General features: G+C 49.8%; 1 protein-coding gene across 1 annotated transcript in view; it reads right to left on the minus strand.

The window, feature by feature from the left end:
- The window catches only part of EDA2R (ectodysplasin A2 receptor), a 29,888-nt gene extending 20,641 nt beyond the window's left edge, over positions 1–9,247 (minus strand). The window contains exon 1 of the mRNA XM_069986122.1: positions 9,144–9,247. The gene's annotated coding sequence lies outside the window, so the exon portion shown is untranslated. The remainder of the gene's footprint in view (positions 1–9,143) is intronic.
- Positions 9,248–22,455: the final 13,208 nt, after the last annotated feature.

A 22,455-nucleotide genomic window follows, 5' to 3' on the forward strand; every position in this document is an offset into this window, starting at 1 on the left:
CTACGCTAAATACATATTATGAAAAACAAAAGCGGACTGTAATATACATTCTTTTTAACAAGGAAGTTTATGAATAATTTCACAAAGTGGCATCTGTCACAGCTATATGGCAGAGGTATCGGTCGGGGAGTCCCCCATATACACCCCTTCCTAACATCAAAAAATGTATGTATAACGTTTTACATCTAACGTAATTTTTCCCACTCAGCAGTTCCCAGAACTGATCCCTCTTATCCCTCTACTCTTCACTCTCTGGCACCCATTATGTCCCCACACTGTTATATATATAAATATGGGTAAATATCCTCACTGTCCACTAGTAAATCCCTTTGACTATTCTTTTTAGCAATAAATAATATATAAATATAGACAAAAAAAGACGTCTGCCAGGGACACATCCTGGACACCAGTGTAACTACCAAGGCAGTGGGCATTGCAGCTAAGAGAGTCCCTCTCTACTCGGACACATGCAGTCACAGATGAGTATGGGAAGGACATGTAGCAGGACCTTTTACTCTCCCTTCGGTGTAATCACTTTAGCCTCATCCATGTGCTGTCACCCAATATATAAACAGTGACATCCTTATTATATCTCCATGTGATGGCATTATAAGTTTCTCTCCTACTGCTGTGAGACGTGTGTTATGGTTATCATGGTATACACCAGGGCTTTTCAACTCAAATACACAGTGGGCCAAAATTAAAAAATTGGACAAAGTCGCGGGCCAACCTTGATAATTATTGAAGCGCACATTTGGCAGTCCTGGCACTGTCAGAGTAGTGTGTGGTGTTCCTGGCAATTTCAGTGGTGTAAGTCTCCTAGCGCTGTGCACTATGATAAACGCTATGATAAAACTGCTAAGGTATGATTAAACCCAAACCCATGTAATAGCCAACCCCCTCAATATTGCCCTATGTTGTAGTCAACCCAACCAAAATTGCCCCACATATTACCCAGCCCTCCCAGTAGTGGCCAAATAGTAGCCAGCTCCCCAAGAGTCCCATATAGTAGGCAGCCGCCCCAAATAGTCTCTGTTATAGTAGCCTGCCCTCCCCAATAGTCTCATATATTAGACATCCCTCCCTAGTAATCTCATGTAGTAGCCAGCCCTCTCCCATAGTCTCTTATATAGTAGCCAGCCCTCCCCAATAGTCTCATATATTAGACATCCCTCCCTAGTAGTCTCATATAGTAGCCAGCCCTCCCCATAGTCTCTTATATAGTAGCCAGCCCTCCCCAATAGTCTCATATATTAGACATCCCTCCCTAGTAGTCTCATATAGTAGCCAGCCCTCCCCCATAGTCTCTTATATAGTAGCCAGCCCTCCCCCATAGTCTCTTATATAGTAGCCAGCTCTCCCCTGTAGTCTCATATAGTAGCCAGCCCTTCACCATAGTCTCTTTATATAGTAGCCAGCCCTCCTCATAGTCTCTTATATAGTAGCCAGCCCTCCCCCATAGCCTCTTATATAGTAGCCAGCCCTCCCCCATAGTCTTTTATATAGTAGCCAGCCCTCCCCAGTAGTCTCATATAGTAGCTAGGCCTCCCTCATAGTCTCATATAGTAGCCAGCCCTTCCTAATAGTCTCATATATAGTAGCCAGCCCTCCCTTATTAGTCTCATATATAGTAGCCAGCCCTCCCCCATAGTCTCTCATATAGTAACCAGCCCTTCCCCATAGTCTCTTATATAGTAACCAGCCCTCCCCCATACTCTCTTATATAGTAGCCAGCCCTCCCCAGTAGTCTCATATAGGGCTGGGCGATTAATCGAATTAATTCAATTAATTCGCCCAGAATTTGAGAATCGATTTGACTTTTTTGGAAAATCGAAAATCGATTTTCCAAAAAAATCATTGGATTTGGGCGCGCGGGCGGGCTGCTCGCATCCTCCAGCTACTGAAACAGCGTGAGGAGCGAGAGCGCCCAGCAGTGTCCTATGTCCCCGCCTCTGACCCGCCCCCATAGCCGGACTTGTACGCGCGCTTCCTCCCGGCTGCACATGGAGGTCCCCGGAGGAGGCTGCAGATACTGAAGCATCGGGTGATCGCTGCGGGTGCTGGAGCTGTACAGCAGCGACACTATCACCCGATGCTTCAGTATCTGCAGCCTCCTCCGGGGACCTCCATGTGCGGCCGGGAGGAAGCGTGTGTATACGTCCGGCTATGGGGGCGGGTCCGCTGCGGGGAGTAGTGCGGGCGGGAGGAGAGCGCAAGTGCCGGTGGTGTGCGCCCGCGCAGAGCGGGTACACCAGGTATGTTCCCTCCTGCCCCGGTCTGCTCCATGCCCCTGCCGATCTGCCCTATTCTCCCCCCGATCTGCCCCATGCTCCCCCCAGTGTACCCCATGCCTTTCCCCCCTAGTCTGCCCCTTGCTCCCCCCAGTGTGCCCCATACTTGCCCCCCCCAGTGTACCCCATGCTCTCCAGCCCAGTGTACCCCATGCTCTCCAGCCCAGTGTACCCCATGCCCTTCCCCCCCAGTCTGCCCCATGCCCTTCCCCCCCAGTCTGCCCCATGCTCTTAGCTATGTCCCTGACCCTCATCTTTACCTGTACTACTACTACTACACCCCTCATCTTTACCTGTACTACTACTACACTCCTCATCTATACCTGTACTACTACACCCCTCATCTTTACCTGTACTACTACTACTACACCAGGCTCATCTATACCTGTACTACTACTACTACACTCCTAATCTGTACCTGTACTACTACTACACCCCTCATCTTTACCTGTACTACTACTACACCCCTCATCTTTACCTGTACTACTACTACACTCATCTGTACCTGTACTACTACTACAACACTCATCTATACCTGTACTACTACTACACCCATCATCTATACCTGTACTACTACTACTACACTCCTCATCTGTACCTGTACTACTACACCGCTCATCTGTACCTGTACTACTACTACACCCCTCATCTGTACCTGTACTACTACTACACCCCTCATCTGTACCTGTACTACTACTACACCCCTCATCTGTACCTGTACTATTACTACACCCCTCATCTGTACCTGTACTACTACTACACCCCTCATCTTTACCTTTTCTACTACCACACCCCTCATCTGTACCTGTACTACTACTACACCCCTCATCTTTACCTGTACTACTACTACACTCCTCATCTGTACCTGTACTACTACTACACCCCTCATCTGTACCTGTACTACTACACCCCTCATCTTTACCTGTACTACTACACTCCTCATCTGTAACTGTACTACTACTACACCCCTCATCTGTACCTGTACTACTACTACACCCCTCATCTTTACCTGTACTACTACTACATCCCTCATCTTTACCTGTACTACTACTACACCCCTCATCTTTACCTGCAACCCTACTACTACTACACTCCTCATCTGTACCTGTACTACTACTACACCCCTCATCTGTACCTGTACTACTACTACACCCCTCATCTTTAACTGTACTACTACTACACTCCTCATCTTTACCTGCAACCCTACTACTACACCCCTCATCTGTACCTGTACTACTACTACACCCCTCATCTGTACCTGTACTACTACTACACCCCTCATCTTTACCTGCAACCCTACTACTACACCCCTCATCTGTACCTGTACTACTACTACACTCCTCATCTGTACCTGTACTACTACTACACCCCTCATCTGTACCTGTACTACTACTACACCCCTCGTCTGTACCTGTAGTACTACTACACCCCTCATCTATATCTGTACTACTACACCCCTCATCTATATCTGTACTACTACACCCCTCATCTATACCTGTACTACTACTACACCCCTCATCTGTACCTGTACTACTACTACACCCCTCATCTTTACCTGTACTACTACTACACTCCTCATCTGTACCTGTACTACTACTACACCCCTCATCTTTACCTGCACTACTACTACTGCACCCCTCATCTGTTCCTGTACTACTACTACTACACCCCTCATCTGTACCACTACTACACCCCTCATCTTTACCTGTACTGCTAATCCCCTCATCTGTACTACTACTAATACACTAGTACATAGGGCACATATTTGGGAAAACTACTTATATGGGGCACACAATGGGCTTGTCTACTACATAGGGGCACGGGAGGAGCACTGTTACACTGGGAAGCAATATGGTTGTTGTCTCAAACGTCTATAAAATAGTTTCTGATGCTGCAGGGAGAAAAATTTCCTGTTTTTTTAGCAAAAAGAGAAAAAATCGAGATTTAAATCGAGAATCGTCCAAAATTTTAAAAAAATCGAGATTTTATTTTTTGGGCATATCGCCCAGCCCTAGTCTCATATAGTAGGCAGCCCTCCCCAATAGTCTCATATAGTAGCCAGCCCTCCCCCATAGTCTCTCTTTATTAGCCAGCCCTCCCCCATAGTCTCTTATATAGTAGCCATGGTGGGCCAGATGTAATGCAAACTCTGAATTGCCTGGCGGGCGAAAAATAGTGGCCCCACGGACCAAATTTGTCCCACAGGCCAGAGTTTGACATGACTGGTATACACTGAACTGAACTGTCACATCATTATAATGCTTATAATGTAACTTTGACTAGATCCTCCTTCTACTATGGTAAGACTTTTTACCGCTATTCTGTGACATCGCTGTGCATATTACCCCTGTTCTGTGACATCACTGTGCATATTACCGCTATTCTGTGACATCGCTGTGCATATTACCCCTGTTCTGTGACATCACTGTGCATATTACCGCTATTCTGTGACATCGCTGTGCATATTACCCCTGTTCTATGACATCACTGGGCATATTACAGCTATTCTGTGACATCACTGTGCATATTACCCGTTCTGTGACATCTCTGTGCATATTACCGCTATTTTGTGATATCACTGTGCATATTAGCCCTGTTCTGTGACATCACTGTGCATATTACCGCTATTCTGTGACATCACTGTGTGTTATCCCTGTTCTGTGCCATCACTGGGCATATTACCCCTGTTCTGTGCCATCACTGTGCATATTACCCCTGTTCTGTGACATCACTGGGCATATTACCCCAGTTCTATGCCATCCCTGTGCATATTACCCCTGTTCTGTGCCATCACTGTGTATATTACCCCTTTTCTGTGGCATCACTGTGTATTACCCCTGTTCTGTGGCATCACTGTGTATATTATCCCTGTTCTGTGCCATCACTGTGCATATTACCCCTGTCCTGTGTCATCACTGTGCATATTACCCCTGTTCTGTGACATCACTGTGCATATTACCTCTGTTCTGTGACATCATTGTGCATATTACCCCTGTTCTGTGACATCATTGTGCATATTACCCCTGTTCTGTGACATGACTGTGCATATTACCCCTGTTCTGTGACATCGCTGTGCATATTACCCCTGTTCTGTGGCATCACTGTGTATATTACCCCTGTTCTGTGGCATCACTGTGTATATTACCCCTGTTCTGTGCCATCACTGTGCATATTACCCCTGTCCTGTGTCATCACTGTGCATATTACCCCTATTCTGTGACATCACTGTGCATATTACCTCTGTTCTGTGACACTGCTGTGCATATAACCTCTGTCCTGTGCCATCACTGGGCATATTACCCCTGTTTTGTGACATCACTGTGCATATTACCCCTGTTCTGTGGCATCACTGTGTATTACCCCTGTTCTCTGCCATCCCTGTGTATATTACCCTTGTTCTCTGCCATCACTGTGCAATTACCCCTGTTCTGTGACATCACTGTGCATATTACCCCATTGTGTGACATCACTGTGCATATTACCTGTGTTCTGTGACATCACTGTGCATATTACCCCTTTTCTGTGACATCAATGTGCATATTACCCCATTGTGTGACATCACTGTGCATATTACCCCTGTTCTGTGCCATCACTGTGCATATTACCCCTGTTCTGTGCCATCACTGTGCATATTACCCCTGTTCTGTGCTATCCCTGTGCATATTACCCCATTCTGTGACATCACTGTGCATATTACCCTTGTTCAGTGACATCACTGTGCATATTACCCCTGTTCTGTGACATCACTGTGCATATTACCCCTGTTCTGTGACATCACTGTGTATTACCCCTGTTCTGTGACATCACTGTGCATATTACCCCATTGTGTGACATCACTGTGCATATTACCACTGTTCTGTGCCATCACTGTGCATATTACCCCTGTTCTGTGACATCACTGTGCATATTACCCCTGTTCTGTGGCATCACTGTGCATATTACCCCTGTTCTGTGCCATCACTGTGCATATTACCCCTGTTCTGTGGCATCACTGTGCATATTACCCCTGTTCTGTGCCATCACTGTGCATATTACCCCTGTTCTGTGCCATCACTGTGCATATTACCCCTGTTCTGTGACATCACTGTGCATATTACCCCTGTTCTGTGACATTACTGTGCATATTACCCCTGTTCTGTGACATCACTGTGCATATTACCCCTGTTCTGTGCCATCACTGGGCATATTACCCCTGTTCTGTGACATCACTGTGCATATTACCCCTGTTCTGTGCCATCACTGGGCATATTACCCCTGTTCTGTGACATCACTGGGCATATTACCCCTGTTCTGTGACATCACTGGGCATTTTACCCCTGTTCTGTGACATCACTGGGCATATTACCCCTGTTCTGTGACATCACTGTGCATTATCCTGGTACTATTACATCACTGTGCATATTACCCCTGTTCTGTGACATCGCTGTGCATATTACCCCTGTTCTGTGACACTGCTGTGCATATAACCTCTGTCCTGTGCTATCACTGTGCATATTACCCCTGTTCAGTGACATCACTGTGCATTATCCTGGTACTATTACATAACTGTGCATATTACCCCTGTTCTGTGACATCGCTGTGCATATAACCTCTGTCCTGTGCTATCACTGTGCATATTACCCCTGTTCTGTGACATCACTGTGCATATTACCCCTGTTTTGTTCCATCACTGTGCATATTACCCCTGTTCTGTGACATCACTGTGTATTACCCCTGTTCTGTGACATCACTGTGCATATTACCCCTGTTCTGTGACATCACTGTGCATATTACCCCTGTTCTGTGACATGACGGTGCCCATTAGATGTGAGATTAGTGTATTATCACTGTTCTGTGACATCCCTATGGGCATTATCTCTGTACCATGACATCGCTCAGTACATTACTGCCATGGCTACGTGTTAGGCACCTGCTGGGCACTGACAAGCTGTGTGGGCCTCATCCAAGCCCACCTGAGTTGAAGTTCCAGCTACCTCGTCCTTCCATGATTCCAGCATGGCACCTGTCGCCTGGCACAAGCAGCATTCATTATGTTTTGTCTCTTATGCCAAGTTAATCTTGTCACCTGTTCCCTGCTAAGTGCCCAGTATCAGGAGAGGTGACACATAAATGCCAGCAGTGTCACCCTGGGGTGCCCTCTCCCCTTACTTCTCCTTATTTCATTACATTTCTCTATATTTATCCACCAGGCAGCAGCAGCAGCAGCAGCTCCTGGTCCAGGCATGCCATGCTCCCACACACTGCCCATCCGCCCACCAGAGATTCCGCTCCGGGGGCACACATGCCAGTCAGTGGGGCCTCACACATGCCAGTCAGTGGGGCCTCACACATGCCAATCAGTGGGACCTCATACATGCCAGTCAGTGGGACCTCACACATGCCAGTCAGTGGGGCCTCACACATGCCAGTCAGTGGGACCTCACACATGCCAGTCAGTGGGGCCTCACATATGCCAGTCAGTGGGGCCTCACACATGCCAGTCAGTGGGGCCTCACACATGCCAGTCAGTGGGGCCTCACACATGCCAGTCAGTGGGACCTCACACATGCCAGTCAGTGGGGCCTCACACATGCCAGTCTATGGATCCTCACACATGCCAGTCAGTGGGGCCTCACACATGCCAGTCTATGGGACCTCACACATGCCAGTGAGTGGGCCCTCACACATGCCAGTCAGTGGGACCTCATACATGCCAGTCAGTGGGGCCTCACACATGCCAGTCAGTGGGGCCTCACACATGCCAGTCAGTGGGACCTCATACATGCCAGTCAGTGGGGCCTCACACATGCCAGTCAGTGGGGCCTCACACATGCCAGTCAGTGGGACCTCATACATGCCAGTCAGTGGGGCCTCACACATGCCAGTCAGTGGGGCCTCACACATGCCAGTCTATGGGACCTCACACATGCCAGTCAGTGGGGCCTCACACATGCCAGTAAGTGGGACCTCATACATGCCAGTCAGTGGGGCCTCACACATGCCAGTCTATGGGGCCTCACACATGCCAGTCAGTGGGGCCTCACACATGCCAGTAAGTGGGACCTCATACATGCCAGTGTATGGGGCCTCACACATGCCAGTCAGTGGGGCCTCATACATGCCAGTCAGTGGGGCCTCACACATGCCAGTCTATGGGACCTCACACATGCCAGTCAGTGGGACCTCACACATGCCAGTCAGTGGGGCCTCACACATGCCAGTCAGTGGGGCCTCACACATGCCAGTCTATGGGACCTCACACATGCCAGTCAGTGGGGCCTCACACATGCCAGTCTATGGGACCTCACACATGCCAGTCTATGGGGCCTCACACATGCCAGTCAGTGGGGCCTCACACATGCCAGTCAGTGGGGCCTCACACATGCCAGTCTATGGGACCTGTGCTGCTGCTGCTGCTTCCTACAAGCCCCGACTTGTCCAAGCACACGGCCCGCCGCCTCCTCATCCTAAAAATACTCAGGACTCAGGAGCCGCCTGCAGCCCGGACCCCTGTGCCCCCACCAGCCTGACACCCCCTGCTGCCCATCACACACATACACATACATATACAGTATATACTATATCCTAATCCTACATCCCTGCACTCATCACACTGGGCACCCTGGACACTGCCCGGGCACAGGTAACAGTTCACACTACTAGACACTACTAGACACTACTGGACACTACTCTGTCCCCAGTGCACACAATGACACAATCTGCGCCACCCACATGTACGACCAGAACGCGCAACCAGCACCCCGCAGCCTGGCACATGGGGTGACCTGGCCCGGACATGTTCCCACTGCGGTGCCCACAGCTCCCAGCACTGCTGCCAGTCACCCCGGGCACACACCCCCCGCGCTCACTTACCTGGATGAGTGCGGGCAGTTCTGGGGCTCAGGTCCGATTCGGATGACGCCGGACTCTGCTGGTTGATGAAATCATAAGAAATCTTCATACATTGTAGTCACATAGAGGGGCACAAGCCCCGCCCCTCCTCCTGTGGTTGGGGGGCTGCCAGGGAATGGGCGGGGTTATGTAGATTGAGGATTTACTCATTGTAAACAAAGAAGCGTGGTGCAGTGTGTAGAGCAGCAGAGGAGGGGGGAATGTACACAGCTCCGAATACACAGCTCCACATACACAGCTCCACATACACAGCTCCACACACACACAGCTCCACACACACACAGCTCCACATACACAGCTCCACACATACACAGCTCCACATACACAGCTCCACACATACACAGCTCCACATACACAGCTCCACACATACACAGCTCCACATACACAGCTCCACACACACACAGCTCCACACATACACAGCTCCACATACACAGCTCCACACACACACAGCTCCACACATACACAGCTCCACACACACACAGCTCCACACACACACACAGCTCCACACACACACAGCTCCACATACACAGCTCCACACATACACAGCTCCACATACACAGCTCCACACATACACAGCTCCACATACACAGCTCCACACATACACAGCTCCACATACACAGCTCCACACATACACAGCTCCACATACACAGCTCCACACATACACAGCTCCACACATACACAGCTCCACATACACAGCTCCACACATACACAGCTCCACATACACAGCTCCACACATACACAGCTCCACACACACACAGCTCCACATACACAGCTCCACATACACAGCTCCACACATACACAGCTCCACATACACAGCTCCACACATACACAGCTCCACATACACAGCTCTACACATACACAGCTCCACATACACAGCTCCACACACACAGCTCCACATACACAGCTCCACACATACACAGCTCCACACATACACAGCTCCACATACACAACTCTACATACACAGCTCTACACATACACAGCTCCACACACACACAGCTCCACACACACACAGCTCCACACACACACAGCTCCACATACACAGCTCCACATACACACAGCTCCACACACACACAGCTCCACACACACACAGCTCCACATACACAGCTCCACACATACACAGCTCCACATACACAGCTCCACACATACACAGCTCCACACACACACAGCTCCACATACACAGCTCCACATACACAGCTCCACACATACACAGCTCCACATACACAGCTCCACACATACACAGCTCCACATACACAGCTCTACACATACACAGCTCCACATACACAGCTCCACACACACAGCTCCACATACACAGCTCCACACATACACAGCTCTACACATACACAGCTCCACACATACACAGCTCCACACATACACAGCTCTACATACACAGCTCTACACATACACAGCTCCACATACACAGCTCCACACACACACAGCTCCACACACACAGCTCCACATACACAGCTCCACACATACACAGCTCCACATACACAGCTCCACACATACACAGCTCTACATACACAGCTCCACACATACACAGCTCCGAATACACAGCTCTACACATACACAGCTCCACACATACACAGCTCCACATACACAGCTCCACATACACAGCTCCACACATACACAGCTCCACATACACAGCTCCACACATACACAGCTCCACATACACAGCTCCACATATACACAGCTCCACATACACAGCTCCACACATACACAGCTCCACATACACAGCTCCACATATACACAGCTCCACATATACAGCTCCACACATACACAGCTCTACACACACAGCTCCACATATACACAGCTCCACATACACAGCTCCACATACACAGCTCCACACACACACAGCTCCACACACACAGCTCCACATACACAGCTCCACACATACACAGCTCCACATACACAGCTCCACACATACACAGCTCTACATACACAGCTCCACACATACACAGCTCCGAATACACAGCTCTACACATACACAGCTCCACACATACACAGCTCCACATACACAGCTCCACACATACACAGCTCCACATACACAGCTCCACATATACACAGCTCCACATACACAGCTCCACACATACACAGCTCCACATACACAGCTCCACATATACACAGCTCCACATATACAGCTCCACACATACACAGCTCTACACACACAGCTCCACATATACACAGCTCCACATACACAGCTCCACATACACAGCTCTACACATACACAGCTCCACATACACAGCTCCACACACACACAGCTCCACACACACACAGCTCCACACACACAGCTCCACATACACAGCTCTACACATACACAGCTCCACATACACAGCTCCACACATACACAGCTCTACACATACACAGCTCCACACATACACAGCTCCACACATACACAGCTCTACATACACAGCTCTACACATACACAGCTCCACATACACAGCTCCACACATACACAGCTCCACATACACAGCTCCACATACACAGCTCCACACATACACAGCTCCACATACACAGCTCCACATATACACAGCTCCACATACACAGCTCCACACATACACAGCTCCACACATACACAGCTCCACATACACAGCTCCACATATACACAGCTCCACATATACACAGCTCTACACACACAGCTCCACATATACACAGCTCCACATACACAGCTCCACACATACACAGCTCCACATACACGGCTCTACACACACGGCTCCACATACACAGCTCTACACATACACAGCTCCACACATACATAGCTCCACATACACAGCTCCACATACACAGCTCCACACATACACAGCTCCACACATACATAGCTCCACATACACAGCTCCACATACACAGCTCCACACATACACAGCTCTACACATACACAGCTCCACATACACAGCTCTACACACACAGCTCCACATATACACAGCTCCACATACACAGCTCCACACATACACAGCTCCACATACACAGCTCCACACATACACAGCTCCACATACACAGCTCTACACACACAGCTCCACATATACACAGCTCCACATACACAGCTCCACACATACACAGCTCCACATACACAGCTCCACACATACACAGCTCCACATACACAGCTCCACACATACACAGCTCCACATACACAGCTCCACACATACACAGTTTCACATACACAGCTCCACATACACAGCTCCACATACACAGCTCCACACATACACAGCTCCACATACACAGCTCCACACATACACAGCTCCACATACACAGCTCCACACATACACAGCTCCACATACACAGCTCCACACATACACAGCTCCACATACACAGCTCCACACATACACAGCTCCACATACACAGCTCCACACATACACAGCTCCACATACACAGCTCCACACATACACAGCTCCACATACACAGCTCCACACATACACAGCTCCACATACACAGCTCCACACATACACAGCTCCACATACACAGCTCCACACATACACAGCTCCACATACACAGCTCCACACATACACAGCTCCACATACACAGCTCCACATACACAGCTCCACACACAGCTCCACATACACAGCTCCAAATACACAGCTCCACACACACACAGCTCCACATACACAGCTCCACACATACACAGCTCTAACCACACAGCTCCACATACACAACTCCACACATACACAGCTCCACACATACACAGCTCCACATACACAGCTCCACACATACACAGCTCCACATACACAGCTCCACACATACACAGCTCCACATACACAGCTCCACATACACAGCTCCACACACAGCTCCACATACACAGCTCCAAATACACAGCTCCACACACACACAGCTCCACATACACAGCTCCACACATACACAGCTCTAACCACACAGCTCCACATACACAACTCCACACATACACAGCTCCAAATATACAGCTCTACACACACAGCTCTACACACACACAGCTCCAAATACACAGCTCCACATACACAGCTCTACACACACAGCTCTACACACACAGCTCTACATACACAGCCCCACACATACACAGCTCCACATACACAGCTCTACACATACACAGCTCCACATACACAGCTCCACACACACACAGCTCCACACATACACATCTCCACATACACAGCTCTACACACAGAGCTCCAAATACACAGCTCCACACACACACAGCTCCACACACACAGCTCCACATATACACAGCTCCACATACACAGCTCCACATACACAGCTCTACACACACAGCTCCAAATACACAGCTCCACACACACACAGCTCCACACATACACAGCTCCACATACACAGCTCCACACACACAGCTCCAAATACACAGCTCTACACACACACAGCTTTAAATACACAGCTCCACACACACAGCTCCACACATACACAGCTCTACACATACAGCTCCACACATACACAGCTCCAAATACACAGCTCTACACACACAGCTCCAAATACACAGCTCCAAATACACAGCTCTACACACACAGCTCTACACACACAGCTCCAAATACACAGCTCCACACACACAGCTCCACACACACAGCTCCACACATACACAGCTCTACACACACAGCTCCACACATACACAGCTCCAAATACACAGCTCTACACACACAGCTCCACACATACACAGCTCTACACATACACAGCTCCACACATACACAGCTCCAAATACACAGCTCCACATACACAGCTCCACACATACACAGCTCCACATACACAGCTCCACATACACAGCTCCAAATACACAGCTCCACACACACACAGCTCCACACATACACAGCTCCACATACACAGCTCTACACACACAGCTCCAAATACACAGCTCCACACACACATCTCCACACATACACAGCTCCACATACACAGCTCCACACACACAGCTCCAAATACACAGCTCTACACACACACAGCTTTAAATACACAGCTCCACATACACAGCTCCACACACACAGCTCCACACATACACAGTTCTACACATACACAGCTCCACACATACACAGCTCCAAATACACAGCTCCACACATACACAGCTCTAACCACACAGCTCCACATACACAACTCCACACATACACAGCTCTACCCACACAGCTCCAAATACACAGCTCCACACACACACAGCTCCACACACACACAGCTCCACATATACAGCTCCACATACACAACTCCACACATACACAGCTCCACATACACAGCTCCACATACACAACTCCAAACATACACAGCTCTACATACACAGCCCCACACATACACAGCTCCACATACACAGCTCCAAATACACAGCTCCAAATACACAGCTCCAAATACACAGCTTCACACACACACAGCTCCACACATACACAGCTCTACACACACACAGCTCCACACATACACAGCTCCAAATACACAGCTCTACACACACAGCTCCAAATACACAGCTCCACGCACACAGCTCCACACATACACAGCTCTACACACACACAGCTCCACACACACACAGCTCTACACATACACAGCTCCACACATACACAGCTCCAAATACACAGCTCTACACACACAGCTCCAAATACACAGCTCCACACACACAGCTCCACACATACACAGCTCTACACACACACAGCTCCACACACACACACAGCTCTACACATACACAGCTCCAAATGCACAGCTCTAAATACACAGCTCTACACACACAGCTCCAAATACACAGCTCCACACACACAGCTCCACACATACACAGCTCTACACACACACAGCTCCACACATACACAGCTCCAAATACACAGCTCTACACACACAGCTCCAAATACACAGCTCCACACACACAGCTCCACACATACACAGCTCTACACACACACAGCTCCACACATACACAGCTCCAAATACACAGCTCTACACACACAGCTCCACACATACACAGCTCTACACATACACAGCTCCACACATACACAGCTCCAAATACACAGCTTCACATACACAGCTCCACACACACACACAGCTCCACACATACACAGCTCCACATACACAGCTCTACACACACAGCTCCAAATACACAGCTCCACACATACACAGCTCCACACACACAGCTCCAAATACACAGCTCTACACACACAGCTCCAAATACACAGCTCTACACACACAGCTCCACACATACACAGCTCTACACACACACACAGCTCCACACATACACAGCTCCAAATACACAGCTCTACACACACAGCTCCACACATACATAGCTCTACACATACACAGCTCCACACATACACAGCTCCAAACACACAGCTCCACATACACAGCTCCACACACACACAGCTCCACACATACACAGCTCCACATACACAGCTCTACACACACACAGCTTTAAATACACAGCTCCACATACACAGCTCCACACATACACAGCTCTACACACACAGCTCCACATACACAGCTCCACACATACACAGCTCCACACATACACACCTCTACACATACAGAGCTCTACACATACACAGCTCCACATACACAGCTCCACACATACACAGCTCCACATACACAGCTCCACACATACACAGCTCCACACACACAGCTCCACATACACAGCTCCAAATACACAGCTCCACACATACACAGCTCCACATATACACAGCTCCACATACACAGCTCCACACATACACAGCTCCACATACACAGCTCTACACATACACAGCTCTACACATACACAGCTCCACATGCACAGCTCCACACATACACAGCTCCACATACACAGCTCCACACATACACAGCTCTACACACACAGCTCCACACATACACAGCTCCAAATACACAGCTCCACACATACACAGCTCCAAATACACAGCTCTACACATACACAGCTCCACATACACAGCTCCACACATACACAGCTCCACATACTCAGCTCCACACATACACAGCTCCACATACACAGCTCCACATACACAGCTCCACACATACACAGCTCCACATACACAGCTCCACACATACACAGCTCTACACATACACAGCTCCACATACACAGCTCTACACATACACAGCTCCACTCATACACAGCTCCACACATACACAGCTCTACACACACAGCTCCACACATACACAGCTCCATACATACACAGCTCCACACATACACAGCTCCACACATACACAGCTCTACACGCACAGCTCCACATAAACACAGCTCTACACGCACAGCTCCACATAAACACAGCTCCACATATACACAGCTCCACACATACACAGCTCTACACACACAGCTCCACATACACAGTTCCACATACACAGCTACACATACACAGCTCCACACATACACAGCTCTACACACACACAGCTCCACACATACACAGCTCCACATACACAGCTCCACACATACACAGCTTCACATACACAGCTCCACATACTGTACACAGCTCCACATACACAGCTCCACATACTGTACACAGCTCCACATACACAGCTCCACACCCTGCATACACAGCTCTCACACTACACATACTGTACACAGCTCCAAATGCACAGCTCTACACATACACAGCTCTCACACTACGCATACACAGCTCTCACACTCCACATACACAGCTCTGACACTGCACATACACAGCTCTCACACTCCGCATACACAGCTCTCACACTCCGCATACACAGCTCTCACACTCCGCATACACAGCTCTTACACTCCGCATACACAGCTCTCACACTCCGCATACACAGCTCTCACACTGCACACACACAGCTCTCACACTCCGCATACACAGCTCTCACACTGCACATACACAGCTCTCACACTACACATACACAGCTCTCACACTACACATACACAGCTCTCACACTACACATACACAGCTCTCACACTCCGCATACACAGCTCTCACACTACACATACACAGCTCTCACACTCTGCATACACAGCTTTCACACTACACATACACAGCTCTCACACTCCGCATACACAGCTCTCACACTACACATACACAGCTCTCACACTACACATACTGTACACAGCTCCAAATGCACAGCTCTACACATACACAGCTCTCACACTACACATACTGTACACAGATCCAAATGCACAGCTCTACACATACACAGCTCTTACACTACGCATACACAGCTCTCACACTCCACATACACAGCTCTCACACTACACATACACAGCTCTCACACTCCGCATACACAGCTCTCACACTACACATACACAGCTCTCACACTCCGCATACACAGCTCTCACACTCCGCATACACAGCTCTCACACTACACATACTGTACACAGCTCCAAATGCACAGCTCTACACATACACAGCTCTTACACTACGCATACACAGCTCTCACACTCCACATACACAGCTCTCACACTACATATACACAGCTCTCCCACCTTCATACACAGCTCTCACACTCCACAAACACAGCTCTCACACTGCACATACACAGCTCTCACACTCCACACACACAGCTCTGACACTGCACATACACAGCTCCACACATACACAGCTCCACACATACACAGCTCTACACATACACAGCTCTACACGCACAGCTCCACATAAACACAGCTCTACACGCACAGCTCCACATAAACACAGCTCCACATATACACAGCTCCACACATACACAGCTCTACACACACAGCTCCACATACAGTTCCACATACACAGCTACACATACACAGCTCCACACATACACAGCTCTACACACACACAGCTCCACACATACACAGCTCCACATACACAGCTCCACACATACACAGCTCCACACATACACAGCTCTACACACACACAGCTCCACACATACACAGCTCCACATACACAGCTCCACACATACACAGCTTCACATACACAGCTCCACATACTGTACACAGCTCCACATACACAGCTCCACATACTGTACACAGCTCCACATACACAGCTCCACACCCTGCATACACAGCTCTCACACTACACATACTGTACACAGCTCCAAATGCACAGCTCTACACATACACAGCTCTCACACTACGCATACACAGCTCTCACACTCCACATACACAGCTCTGACACTCCGCATGCACAGCTCTCACACTCCGCATACACAGCTCTCACACTCCGCATACACAGCTCTCACACTCCGCATACACAGCTCTCACACTACACATACACAGCTCTCACACTACACATACACAGCTCTCACACTCCGCATACACAGCTCTCACACTGCACACACACAGCTCTCACACTCCGCATACACAGCTCTCACACTCCGCATACACAGCTCTCACACTCCGCATACACAGCTCTCACACTCCGCATACACAGCTCTCACACTACACATACACAGCTCTCACACTACACATACACAGCTCTCACACTCCGCATACACAGCTCTCACACTGCACACACACAGCTCTCACACTCCGCATACACAGCTCTCACACTACACATACACAGCTCTCACACTCCACACACACAGCTCTCACACTCTGCATACACAGCTCTCACACTACACATACACAGCTCTCACACTCCGCATACACAGCTCTCACACTACACATACACAGCTCTCAAACTACACATACTGTACACAGCTCCAAATGCACAGCTCTACACATACACAGCTCTTACACTACGCATACACAGCTCTCACACTCCACATACACAGCTCTCACACTACACATACACAGCTCTCCCACCTTCATACACAGCTCTCACACTCCACAAACACAGCTCTCACACTGCACATACACAGCTCTCACACTCCACACACACAGCTCTGACACTGCACATACACAGCTCTCACACTCCACATACACAGCTCTCACACTGCACATACACAGCTCTCACACACCCATACACAGCTCTCACACTACACATACACAGCTCTCACACTGCACATACACAGCTCTCACACTCCGCATACACAGCTCTCACACTCCGCATACACAGCTCTCACACTCCGCATACACAGCTCTCACACTCCGCATACACAGCTCTCACACTCCGCATACACAGCTCTCACACTACACATACACAGCTCTCACACTCTGCATACACAGCTCTCACACTCCGCATACACAGCTCTCACACTCCGCATACACAGCTCTTACACTCCGCATACACAGCTCTCACACTCCGCATACACAGCTCTCACACTCCGCATACACAGCTCTCACACTACACATACACAGCTCTCACACTCCGCATACACAGCTCTCACACTACACATACACAGCTCTCACACTCCGCATACACAGCTCTCACACTACACATACACAGCTCTCACACTCCGCATACACAGCTCTCACACTCCGCATACACAGCTCTCACACTCCGCATACACAGCTCTCACACTACACATACACAGCTCTCACACTCCGCATACACAGCTCTCACACTCCGCATACACAGCTCTCACACTCCGCATACACAGCTCTCACACTACACATACACAGCTCTCACACTCCGCATACACAGCTCTCACACTCCGCATACACAGCTCTCACACTGCACATACACAGGACTGCCGGCATCCCATTGCACCTTGGCTATCTTGCCTCTGAAATGGAGTACCGGTAATCCTAACTTATGCTACTTAATTACACACTGACAACTGTTTGTTCTTTATAAATGCATGGGGGTAGGCCACAGCTTTTTTAATTTTCTTAAAACTATTTTAAACTTTAAAACATATATTTGTGTAATGTGAGGATAGGACCTTGCGCTGGCGCCTTCCTGGCGAGGACACCGGAATGCCAGGCCACCGCTCCGGCGGTGGGCATGTCTTAGTTGTTCTGCCGGGTGCCTCGCCAATGCTTCTCCTTCCTCCTCTGCAAGGTCCCCCCCAGTGCCAAGCTGTGACAACAGTATTAACAGTAAATAAACACATACAAATAAACTTCTTCCACAGAAAAACATTAGGGAGGGTGGGTGGGAAAGCTGTTTAACCTCTGCCTGTCACGCTGGTGTGGTGTTCTGCCACTTCCTGCCAGTTACTTTTGTTAGCCTTTTTCCCCGCCCGCCAGACCGCCCCCAACATGGACCGCCTTCTAGGTGCTTGCTACCCCCCTGTCCCCGTCAGTCACAGTCACCGGCTGCTTAGCCAGCACCAGTGACCCACTCTCACACTCCGCATACACAGCTCTCACACTCCACATACACAGCTCTCACACTACACATATGCAGTGTCCCAGAACATGCAGACTACTACTCCTATTATGCCCATTTCTATTTCTGTGTCAATGCCTGTTCTGGTAAGTGTTTGCACTGCAACTGCTGCTGGTTTTCCCCTAGTATTCTCTGGTAATGTGCATTTTCATGTGTATTGTCATGTATTCCTGTGTATTATTACAGTGTACAGTGGTATGCAAGGCTGTTGATCACGTGACCTGTAACCATGGTTCCTCCAATGGCCGACTAGTTCTGGCCAGGAGCAACCATGTGACCTCCCACTTCCTCCTAACAAGTTAGTCTTCCCCCTGCTTCCAGGCAAGGAGGATGTGTGTCGTCCCTCTCCTGCCTCAGAGGAGTTGGGCTTCTTCTCTGCAGCCTTTTCACCATAAGAAAAGTGACTGATTCTGCTGCTGTATTCAAGTCTTCGGCTGTATCTGCCTGCTCAAGTGACCGGATTCTTCTCTCTCATCTGGGTGTCATTCCGTTATCTCTCCTCATCGCTGCAAGGATTCACAGCAAGTATTATTCTCAAGCTAATCCACCCAGCAACGCTATTTCTCTCATACTCCTACTCCCATCATCCGGCACGTATTCTCACAGCCTATGCAGCACCACTCCTGCCTTATTTGCCAAAGCCTGCTATATACCCGGTTGCATCCGGACAGAACTGTTGCTACTAGTTACCTTTTCTATAATAAAACCGCTGTTACTGAACCCTGGCATTGGTGTCCACTAACTGGTGCCCTAAGTGCAGCGAAGAATCGCATGCCCATCATCACCCGCAGATTCCTCAGACCGGCCCTACAGCTGTGCTGCCCTCAGGCCTATACCGTGACAAGTATAACCCCTGCAGCTGCCCCGGTCATTGCCCGCTCATAACACCAGCACTGCGGAAGTGGCCCCCAGGGGCCAGGGCATCGCATTTTTGGCGTCACGAACAGGATCTACCCGCCACGCGGTGTACCAGATCTACAGTTTAATATCGTCTCCAGAGACTGTGCTAAAATTGCCATGGGAGTTCTGATAACTGAGTCGCTGCACGGCTTGGACTGTACACAAAATGGCCGCTTCTTGCTGTTATTTCTACCTGCGCCATCCCCCGGTGACGAGGGGGTTAACTGCCATGCGGCCGAGAAGCGGGAATTGCTTGGCGCCATTGATAATGACTGTGTCTCTCCTGATTGGCCGGCCGCTTCCACTGATGTCACAGTTGCTGGGCAGATTGGAGAGTCGAGCTTTCTGCCCTCTCGCTCCTCCCCTTCCAGCTACAAGATCCGGGCACTGGAAAGCAAGATGGCGGCGAGTACGGAAGACATGTGTACAGCTGCCGCTGCGGTGCTACCGGAATTTCCGTCCTGCTTGCCTGAGCTGGACCCGGCCTGTCTGCTAGTGCCACTACCGTCGGACGACGACAGCTGGAGTTCCGTGATATCGGAGTCTGACCGGTCTGCCTGTTCCGAGCCCGGTCATCCGGCGCCTGGTGCATCCTCCGCCTGCAGCTTGTCACCGGAGCAGGATCGTTCCAGCGGATCCAGTCTAGCATTCTCCACCGGAGGATCGACTTCGCCTGAAGGCGACGAAATAGTGAGTACCGGACCTCCGGACACCCCGTTACCCGGCCCTAGCAGAGGGATCGCCCCGAAGGCCTCCTGTTTCTCCAGCCCCTGGCGACTCCCCGGGCCAGAGACGCCTTCCCTGCCGCGGTGGGTGTTTGGTGATGACCCCATTGTAAAGAAAATAGCGGACGAGATTCAGCAAGCTCTCTCCCGCCTGCCTCCGGTGACCAAGGCCTCCACTTCCACTATGGCTCAGTCACCTACTACCCAGAGGGGCATGCCTGCCAAGTCTGGCCTAGTGCCGGAAGGATCCCCTGCTGTCCCGTATCCCAAGTATGCTCCCCTGTGGGACCATCCATATACTCCATTTGCTGAATCCAACGCTGCTTCCGAGCGACTGTTCATCCGGAAGCTGGAGAGGCCTAAGCCAGGTGAGGCTCCCCTAGAGCGGAGACGGGGGACCGTTACTAAATTTGATAAACAGCGGGGGTATGGCCTCATCATGGATTCCTACACCGGCCTACTGGTACTCGCTAACAGAAGGGCCGTGATGCGCGAGTATCAGCCGGGCTACCTGAATAACCTCAGTCCCGGGGAGGTGGTAGAGTATAC

The sequence above is a fragment of the Dendropsophus ebraccatus genome, chromosome 10, assembly GCF_027789765.1.
Source record: "Dendropsophus ebraccatus isolate aDenEbr1 chromosome 10, aDenEbr1.pat, whole genome shotgun sequence".
In the NCBI taxonomy this organism is placed as follows: domain Eukaryota; kingdom Metazoa; phylum Chordata; class Amphibia; order Anura; family Hylidae; genus Dendropsophus; species Dendropsophus ebraccatus.